The sequence below is a fragment of the Arachis duranensis genome, chromosome 2, assembly GCF_000817695.3.
Source record: "Arachis duranensis cultivar V14167 chromosome 2, aradu.V14167.gnm2.J7QH, whole genome shotgun sequence".
In the NCBI taxonomy this organism is placed as follows: Eukaryota; Viridiplantae; Streptophyta; class Magnoliopsida; order Fabales; family Fabaceae; genus Arachis; species Arachis duranensis.
In genome coordinates, this window is record NC_029773.3 from 57,136,578 (window position 1) to 57,143,748 (window position 7,171).

General features: G+C 40.5%; 1 non-coding gene across 1 annotated transcript; it reads left to right on the plus strand.

Annotated features, from left to right (window-relative positions):
• The first annotated feature begins 2,298 nt into the window (after positions 1 to 2,298).
• LOC127745038 (small nucleolar RNA R71) lies at positions 2,299 to 2,406 on the plus strand. Its single transcript, XR_008006227.1, has one exon. It is a non-coding gene; the product is annotated as a small nucleolar RNA R71 (small nucleolar RNA).
• The last annotated feature ends 4,765 nt before the right edge of the window (positions 2,407 to 7,171 follow it).

The window sequence follows — 7,171 nt, forward strand, 5'->3', positions numbered from 1 at the left end:
CACACAAACTCATAGTAAAGTCCAGAAAAGTAAATTTTAACTAAAAACTAATAAAAATATACTAAAAACTAACTATATCATATCAAAAACATACTAAAAACAATGCCAAAAAGCATACAAATTATCCGCTCATCAGCCTCCCATGAAGCGCTTCTTTAACGTCATTAGCTTGACGGTTGACCCTTGTCAGGGTGGTTGGTGGTGCTTGAAATCCTCTCCTCTTGCAGTGAACCTATGTCCATTGGCTTTGTTGATAAGCTCCATATGCTCTAAGGACAAGATTTTGTTGATAGTGTACACAGGAGGCAGCTGAGATGGAATAGTGGGGAGGTGAGGTGGTATAGATGGAAAGTATGTAGAGATCACTTCATTACCTGGCGAGAAATTTTCTGTAAGAATTTTCTTATTTCTCCATCTCATTGGAACTTTCTTCTTTGTATCTCTTGATACTTGCTTGTTTTCTATAGCTCCTTTCCCTAAGGGATCCTTGTTGTTGCCTCTGCATGACTCTGGTGGTTCTGGTTCCTTTTGGATTACCTTTGAATGTGGTTCTTCCTGAATATGTGGTTTCCCATCCAATGTGGTTTTCAATTGTGTTGTTTGTGCTTTCTTGTTTGTTTCTTGCATCAGTGCTTCATTCTGCTCTTCTCTTAATTCTTTATTCTCTTGACTTGATTCTTGTGAGAGGTTGAAAACATTGAAGGTGAGCTGCTCATCATGTATTCTCAGCACTAGCTCTCCTCGCTCTACGTCTATGAGTGCTCTGGCTGTGGCTAAGAATAGTCTTCCCAGAATGATAGGGTAAATAGAATTCTCATCCATTTCCAGAACAACAAAATCAGTGGGAAGATAGTAGCTCCCAACCTTCACCAGCACATTTTCAACCACTCCTATTGCTTGTTTTTGAGTTTTGTCAGCCAATCTAATAATTACATCAGTGGGAGTTAGTTCATTGATTTGGAGCTTCTTCATGAGGGAGAGAGGCATTAAGTTGATGCTTGCTCCCAAGTCACAAAGCCCTTTGTCAATCATTGTTTCTCCTATGGCACAAGGAATGTGGAAACTCCCTGGATCCTCCTTCTTTGTGGGTGGCCCTGGTTGAATGAGAGCACTACAATCCCTGTTCATCTTTATGGTTTGTCCACCCTTCAATGGACTTTTTCTGGCAAGTAGCTCCTTTATATACTTGATGTAGAAAGGCATTTATTGGAGGGCTTTAATAAATGGTATATTTACATCAAGAGATGCAAACATATCAAGGAACCTTGAGTACATTCTCCCTGCTACACCACCTTTTAGCCTGTGAGGAAAAGGTGCATATGGGTTCAATACCTCCTTCTTCTTCAGCTCTTCCTTGGATGTGGGTTGAGTTGTATAGCTTCCTTCCTCCTGGCTTTCCTTTTGATTATTTTGGAGGTGTTTTACTCCATTTATACTTCCTTCATCACTTGTGGTTATCATTTTGCATTCTTCCCATCTCACCTTCTTTGTTTCTCCTCTTGGATTCTTCTCTGTATCACTGGGGAATCCATCAGTGGGTTTGAGAATTTGTTGAGATAGATACCCTACTTGGGACTCCAATCTCTTGATGTTTTCTCTTTGGTTCTTGATATTGGCTCGCACTTCTTCCTTAAACACTTTATTGTCTTGGACTTCTCTGCATAAGTTTTCAAGTAGAGCCTCAATCTTAGAGAGCCTATCATCTGTTAATGATGGTGGGTTGAGATTAGGTGGTTGAGAAGGTTGGTTAGATGGATGTTGGTAATATCTCTGTGAGGTATTTTGATGAGTTGCATTGTTGTTGGAATTGAGGTTGTGGCGTCTCTGGTCTTGCCCTTGGTCTTGTTGGTTTCCCCATCCAAAGTTGGGCTGATTTCTCCATCCAGAGTTGTAAGTTTTGGAGTATGGATCATGGACTTGTCTAGGTGAATTTCCAACATAGTTGGCTTGCTCCCAGTCACCTTCTTCTCCTATGTTTACTCCTTCTTAAGCTGATGATGAGGTGATGGCTGCTGCAACTTGGTTCTCCTCCACCTTCTTGGTAAGATCTGCTAGCTGCTTGGTGATCATCTTGTTTTAAGCTAACAATGCATCCATGTGGTTCAGCTCTATTACTCCTCTGGTGTTACTTCTTTCGGAGGCATAGAAGTAGTCATTTTTAGCAACTATTTCAATGACATCTATGGCTTCTTCAATGGTTTTCTTCTTCTTTAGAGAGCCTCCTAATGAATGATCCACATCTTTCTTTGACTCATAGGAAAGACCTTCATGAAAGATGTGAAGTTGAACCTACTCATTAAACATCTCTGGTGGGCATCTTCTTGTTAGGTCTTTGAATCTCTCCCATGCTTCATAAAGTGTCTCACCATCTTGTTGTCTAAAAGTTTACACCTCAGTTCTTAGCCTATTGATCCTTTGAAGAGGGTAAAATCTTGCCAAAAACTTGTTCACCACTTCTTCCCAATTAGTTAAGCTCTCCTTTGGGAAGGATTCAAGCCATTTAGATGCCTTGTCCCTGAGTGAAAAAGGGAACAAGAGCAACCTATAGACATCTGGATGGACTCCATTGGACTTCACAGTGTCACAAATCCTCAGGAAGGTGGTTAAATGTTGATTAGGATCTTCTTGAGCACCTCCTCTAAATGAGCAATTATTTTGTACAAGAGTGATGAGCTGGGGTTTTAGCTCGAAACTGTTAGCATGTATGGTGGGCTTCTGAATGCTGCTTCCACAGTTTCCTGGATTAGGATTGATATAGGATCCTAAAACTCTCTTTTCTTGCCCAACACGATTTGCATGGCCTTCTCTAGCATGATTATGAGCTTCTTCTTCATGATTGTTCTCCAAATTCTCTTCCATGTTGGGTTCAAAATACTCTTCCTCTTCTTCCTCAGCACCAATAATCCTTTTCCCTCTTGCTTCCCTTCTTAGTCTCCAAAGGGTTCTTTCAGGTTCTGAATCAAAGGATGTTGAAACTCCTTCTCTTCTCCCTGTCATACACAGACAGATTGCACAACAGGAGATAAAATGAAGAAACTATTCTTGTTAGAGTAATTGTTAGTGTGAGTGATACAAATTATCAAACAGTTGGTGGGTTAGTGAGCAGAATTGTAATCAACAAAGAAAGAAAGAACGGAAAATTAAAGAGGGTGCAGGGGGTGAGGAAGAAATTAAAACAAACTTCAGGAAATTGATTAAATCAAATAAACAAAAAGAAAAATGCTCAATCTAGTGATCTTCAAACTTAATCATTGTTGATTCAAAATCAATCCCCGGCAACGGTGTCATAAACTTGGTGCATGAAAACTTGTCTCTCAACAAATTTCCTTCGGCAAGTATACCAAATTGTCGTCAAGTAAAACTCACAATAGAGTGATGTCGAATCCCACAAGGATTGATTGGTCAAGCAACTTTAGTTAGAAGAATATACTAGTTGAGCTAAACAGAATTTAGATTGAGATGCAGAAATTTAAATGACTGGAAAGTAAATAACAGAAATTAAAGTGCAGAATCTTAAATGGGGATTTGGGGTATGAGCATGAATTTAAATGGCAGAAAGTAAAGAGAATGGGTAAGATCAGAAATGGGGAAATCATTGGGTTCAGGAGATGTTGCATTCTCCGGATCAAGTTTTTTCTTATCTCTTCCTCAATCAATGCATTCATTGATCTCCTTGGCAATCTTAAGTGATTGGATCCCAATTCCTTGGCAATCCAATCTCTCTAAGCTTGAACAATTGCCCAATTCCTTGATTTAATTGCTCATAGGAAGAGATGAAGTGTGGTCACTTATAATTGATCCATCAAATTACAACAGAGCTCCCTAACCCAATGAAAGGTGTTTAGTTGTTCATAGCTCTAGAAATAAAAAATGGCAGAAAAAAAGAATCCATACTAAAAGTGCAGAAAAGTAAATCTATAGAGAGTAGTTCCCAAAAGTGCCAAGCTTCTCTATAGTTCAAAACTACTCCTATATATACTACTCCTCTTTATCTTCTAGTGAGTTCTTCTAGTTGAAGCAGTTTTCATCTTTAGTGAATTAGGCTTGGGTATTTAGTAAGATTTAATGTTGAGTGCCATTATGGGTTCGAGAACGTTAGTGGCATTCACTTTTTCCACTAACGCTCTAACCTCATATATCCACGTTAAATCCAACGTTAGTGGTCTTAACGTGACCACTAACGTTGCTTTCTCAAAATTTGGCCAACGTTATTGGGACTCACTTTTCCCAATAACGTTGGCTTATACCCCTTCGCAAACGTTAATGGGAATCATTTTTCCCATTAACGTTGTGGTGCACGAAATTGTGATCATCAATGGCGCCATCAACATGGTACGCCCAATTGTAATCTCAACTCTTTATCACAACTTTGCACAACTAACCAGCAAGTGTACTGTGTCGTCCAAGTAATAAACCTTACGCGAGTAAGGGTCGATCCCACAGAGATTGTTGGTATGAAGCAAGCTATGGTCATCTTGTAAATCTCAGTCAGGCAGACTCAAATGGTTATGGATGATGAATAAAACATAAACATAAAGATAGAGATACTTATGTAATTCATTGGTGAGAATTTCAGATAAGTGTATGGAGATGCTTTGTCCCTTCCATCTCTCTGCTTTCCTACTGTCTTCATCCAATCCTTCTTACTCCTTTCCATGGCAAGCTGTATGTAGGGTTTCACCGTTGTTAGTGGCTACCTCCCATCCTCTCAGTGAAAATGTTCAATGTACCCTGTCACGGCACGGCTAATCATCTGTCGGTTCTCAATCAGGTTGGAGTAGAATCTAGTGATTCTTTTGCGTCTGTCACTAACGCCCAGCCTTCAGGAGTTTGAAGCTCGTCACAGTCATTCAATCATTGAATCCTACTTAGAATACCACAGACAAGGTTTAGACCTTCCGAATTCTCTTGAATGCCGCCATCAATTCTAGCTTATACCACGAAGATTCCGATCAAGGGATCCAAGAGATAAACATTCAAGCCTTGTTTGCTTGTAGAACAGAAGTGGTTGTCAGGCACTCGTTCATAAGTGAGAATGATGATGAGTGTCACATAATCATCACAGTCATCATGTTCTTCGGTGCAAATGAATATCTTAGAACAAGAATAAGTAGAATTGAATAGAAGAACAATAGTAATTGCATTAATACTCGAGGTACAGCAGAGCTCCACACCTTAATCTATGGTGTGTAGAAACTCCACCATTGAAAATAAATAAGAACAAGGTCTAGGCATGGCCGAATAAGTGATTATTGGCTTCGGCCCCCAGAGAGGGAACCAGAAGAACCAAGATCTGATATAAGAACTAGATGTCCAAAGATGAAAATACAATAGCAAAAGGTCCTATATATAGAGAACTAGTAGTCTAGGGTTTACAAATGATGAGTAAATGACATAAAAATCCACTTCCGGGCCCACTTGGTGTGTGCTTGGGCTGAGCATTGAAGCATTTTCGTGTAGAGACTTCTCTTGGAGTTAAACGCCAGCTTTTATGCCAGTTTGGGCGTTAACTCCCATTCTTGTGCCAGTTCCGGCGCTTAACGCTGGGCAGTTTTGAGCTGATTTGGAACGCCGGTTTGGGCCATCAAATCTCAGGCAAAGTATAAACTATTATATATTGCTGGAAAGCCCATGATGTCTACTTTTCAACGCCGTTGAGAGCGCGCCAACTGGGCTTCTGTAACTCTAGAAAATCCACTTAGAGTGTAGGGAGGTCAGAATCCAACAGCATCTGCAGTCCTTTTCAGCCTCTGAATCAGATTTTTGTTCAAGTCCCTCAATTTCAGCCAGAAAATACCTGAAATCACAGAAAAACGCACAAACTCATAGTAAAGTCTAGAAAAGTGAATTTTAACTAAAAACTAATAGAAATATACTAAAAACTAACTAAAACACACTAAAAACATACTAAAAACAATGCCAAAAAGCGTACAAATTATCCGCTCATCACGTTGCTTAGTGCCCCTTTGTTCCTACGTTAGAGTCCACGTTAGTATAGCTAACGTGACTCTTAACGTCGGTGTGATCCACCTTTGAGAGCGTTAGTGACACGCTCCAAATGCCACATTCTCTACGTTGGAACTCACGCTTACTGGTAGCGCGAAATTGTGAACAATACTTTTCACAACTCTCATAATCCCCGGTCATGAACCCCAAAAACTTGGTGTTCAATACCATGGCATTACACAACTTCGCACAACTAACCAGCAAGTGCACTGGGTCGTCCAAGTAATAAACCTTACGCGAGTAAGGGTCGATCCCACGGAGATTGTTAGTACGAAGCAAGCTATGGTCATCTTGTAAATCTTAGTCAGGCAAACTCAAATGGATATGGTGATAAACGAAATAAACATAAAGATAAAGATAGAGGTACTTATGTAATTCATTGGTAGGAGCTTCAGATAAGCGCATGAAGATGCCTTCCCTTCCGTCTCTCTGCTTTTCTACTGTCTTCATCCAATCCTTCTTACTCCTTTCCATGGCAAGCTCATGTAGGGTTTCACCGTTGTCAGTGGCTACCTCCCATCCTCTCAGTGAAAACGCTGCCTATGTCTGTCACAGCATGGCTAATCATCTGTCGGTTCTCGGTCAGGCCGGAATAAAATCCATCGATTCTTTTGCGTCTGTCACTAACGCCCCGCCTGCTAGGAGTTTGAAGCACGTCACAGTCATTCAATCATTGAATCCTACTCAGAATACCACAGACAAGGTTAGACCTTCCGGATTCTCTTGAATGCCGCCATCAGTTCTAGCCTATACCACGAAGACTCTGATCTCACGGAATGGTTGGCTCGTTTGTCATGCGAGCACTCGGTTGTCAGGCGATCAACCATGCATCGTGCAATCAAGAATCCAAGAGATATTCACCCAATCGAAGGTAGAACGGAGGTGGTTGTCAGTCACACGTTCATAAGTGAGAATGATGATGAGTGTCACGGATCATCACATTCATCAAGTTGAAGAACAAGTGATATCTTAGAACAAGAACAAGAGCGGAATTGAATAGAAGAACAATAGTAATTGCATTAATACTCGAGGTACAGCAGAGCTCCACACCTTAATCTATGGTGTGTAGAAACTCCACCGTTGAAAATACATAAGAACAAGGTCTAGGCATGGCCGAATGGCCAGCCTCCCAATGATCTAAGATAGCATCAAAAAAACAAAGATA